The sequence below is a fragment of the Ornithorhynchus anatinus genome, chromosome 14 (assembly GCF_004115215.2).
Source record: "Ornithorhynchus anatinus isolate Pmale09 chromosome 14, mOrnAna1.pri.v4, whole genome shotgun sequence".
Lineage (NCBI taxonomy): Eukaryota > Metazoa > Chordata > Mammalia > Monotremata > Ornithorhynchidae > Ornithorhynchus > Ornithorhynchus anatinus.
The window spans coordinates 2,676,408-2,679,698 of record NC_041741.1 but is presented as its reverse complement, the minus strand read 5'-3'; positions in this window follow the sequence as shown (position 1 = coordinate 2,679,698).

Here is a 3,291-nt window from a genome sequence, read left to right as displayed (position 1 = left end):
GCCGCCGCTGCCGCCGCCACCGCCACCGCCGCCCGTTTATTGGCCGGTCCCGGAATTCAAACTTCCCGCCGGCGGCCTCTGATTGGCCGGCTCACCCCCGGGCTGCCCAATGAGCGACGAGCGCCCGGCGCCCGGCGGGGCTTCGTGAGATCTCATTGGTCCTCAGGAGGGAGAGGGGGCGGGGCCTGGGGCAGCCCGCCGTTCCGAGGGGAGGGGAGAGGGGGCGTGGCCAGGGGCATCGCGGGATCCTATTGGGCCTCAGGGGAGAGGGGCGTGGCCTGGGACAGCCCGCCCTCCAGGGGGCGTAGCCACGTGGAGGGGCATCGCGGGATCCCATTGGTCGTCAGGTGGCGAGGGGGCGTGGCCCGGGAGAGCCCTCCGTCCCGAGGGGAGGGGATAGGGGGCGTGGCTATGGGTGCATCGCGCGATCCCATTGGTCCTCAGGCGGATGGGGCGTGGCCCGGGAGAGCCCTCCGTCCCGAGGGGAGAGGGGGCGTGGCCAGGGACATCACGGGATCCCATTGGTCCTCAGGAGGAGAGGGGGCGGGGCCTGTGCGAGCCCGCCCTCCGGGGGCGTGTCCGGGGAGTGGATCACGTGACAGGGGGAGAGTGGCGGGAAAAAGGAGGGGCCTCGCGCCAGGTGCGCAATGGCCGCCGGCCAGGCTGAGGGACGGGCACCTTCCCGGCTCTTTCTCGAGGCCCAGGGCGTCATGATAAAAGGCCTCAGTCCTATTCATTAAGTTCCTTCTAATCCCCGCCCCCTCATCATCATGATAATAATAATAATTTATAATTTGGTATTTGTGAAGCGCTTACTATGTGCAGAGCACTGTTCTAAGCGCTGGGTTCGAATGCCCATTTTCCAGATGAGGTCACCGAGGCACAGAGAAGTGACTTGCCCAAGGTCCCACAGCTGCTAAGTGGCGGCGTTGGCCTTTGCGAAGCGCTGACTATGGGCAGAGCACTGTTCTGAGCGCTTAGGGGAGATCCGAGGTCATTCGTTCAGTAGTATTTTTGACTCTTTCTTTTTTGACTATTCCTCCTCCCCGTCTCCTGGCCGTAGGGGCTCCTCAAGGGTCGGTTCTCGGGCCCCTTCCGTTCTCCAACTAGACTCCCTCCCTCGGTGAACTCATCCGCTCCCACGGCTTCGACTATCATCTCTCCGCCGACGACACCCAAATCGACAACTCCTCCTCCCGGGTCCTCTCCCCCTCCCTCCGGGCTCGCATCTCCTCCCGCCTCCGGGACGTCTCCGCCCGGACGTCTCAACTAAAACTCGACGTGAGCGAGACCGAGCTCCTCATCTTCCCTCCCGAACCCGGTCCTCTCCCGGACTTCCCTATCGCCGTGGACGGCACGACCGTCCTTCCCGTCTCTCGGGCCCGCGGTCTCGGCGTCGTCCTCGACTCGTCTCTCTCGTTCGCCCCACGCGTCCTTTCCGTCGCCGAGACCCGCCGGTCTCACCTCTACGATATCGCCGAGATCCGCCCTCTCCTCTCCACCCGGACGGCGACCGTACCGTTACGGGCTCTCGTCATATCCCGGCTAGACTGCCGTGTCGGCCTTCTCTCCGACCTCCCTTCCTCCTCTCTCGCCCCGCTCCCGTCTATCCTCCACTCCGCCGCCCGGCTCGTCTTCCCGCGGAGACGATCTGGGCCCGTCACCCCCCTCCTTAAACGACTCCGGCGGTCGCCTGTCGACCTCCGCTCCGAACAAAAACTCCTCACTCTAGGCTTCGAGGCTCTCCGTCACCTCGCCCCTTCCCACCTCTCCTCCCTTCTCTCTCTCTACCGCCCACCCCGCACGCTCCGCTCCTCCGCCGCCCGCCTCCTCGCCGTCCCTCGGTCTCGCCCGTCCCGCCGTCGACCCCCGGGTCGCGTCCTCCCGCGGTCCCGGAACGCCCTCCCTCCTCGTCTCCGCCAGACCGATTCTCTTCCCCTCTTCGAAACCCTACTTAAAACTCACCTCCTCCAGGAGGCCTTCCCAGACCGAGCCCTCCCTTCCCCTCCACGCTTCTTCCCCTCCCCATTCCCCCTCCTCCGTCCGCTCTACCCCCTTCCCCTCCCCACAGCCCTTATATATATTTGCATATATCATTTATCACTCTATTTTATTAATTTTATTTAATTTATTTTATTAATTTTATTCATGATGCATATCTATGGTTCTATTTATCTATTTTGATGGTATTAATGTCTACTTGTTTTGTTTTGTTGTCTGTCTCCCCCTTCTAGTCTGTGAGCCCGTTGTGGGGTCAGGACGGTCTCTATCGGTTGCCGAATTGTACTTTCCAAGCGCTTAGTACAGAGCCGAGCACACAGTAAGCGCTCAATAAAGACGATTGGAGGAATGAATGAATTTATTGAGCGCTCACTGGATGCAGAGCACCGCACTAATACGATGGAATGAATGAATGAATTTATTGAGCGCTCACTGGGTGCAGAGCACTGCACTAATACGATGGAATGAATGAACGAATGAATGAATTTATTGAGCGCTCACTAGGTGCAGAGCTCGATAAACACAGTTGAGGGAATAAAGGAATGAATTTACTACTGAGCGCTCACGGGGTGCTCAGCACTGCGCTAAGCGCTTGGAACGCACAAGTCGGCAACAACTATCCAACCGGGGCCCCCCCCCAGGTGACGTCACGCGCGGTGCGGGTGACGTCACTGCGGGCCCCCCGGGCTCTCCTGCGTTGATGGAGCAAGAGTGACGTCACGCCCCGCCCCCGTCTGATTAATAATAATAATAATAATGATGGTGTTGGTTAAGCGTTTACTATGTGCCCAGCACTGTTCTACGCGCTGGGGACATAGAAGGTGATCAGGTTGTCCCACGTGGGGCTCCCGGTCTTCATCCCCATTGGATGAAGGCGAGGCCCGGGGAAGTGAAGTGACCTGCCCAAAGGCCCGCGGAGCCGCGCGCGGGTGACGTCAGGCGGGTCAAGCCGAGGCCCCGCCCCCGGGCTCTCCGCCGATTGGCCGAGCGGGGCGCGGGTGACGTCAGGATGAAGCCCCGCCCCCTGGGTCTCCGCCGATTGGCCGAGCGGGGCGCGGTGACGTCAGGATGAAGCCCCGCCCCCGGACTCTCCGCCGATTGGCCGAGCGGCGCGCGGGTGACGTCAGGATGAAGCCCCGCCCCCGGACTCTCCGCCGATTGGCCGAGCGGCGCGCGGGTGACGTCAGGCGCGACGGCCAAACAGATGCGTGTCGGGGAGGGCGGGCGGCGTCGCGCGCCGCCTCCTCAGCGGCCGCAGCCTCCTCCGCCGCCGCCGCCGCCTCCGCCTCA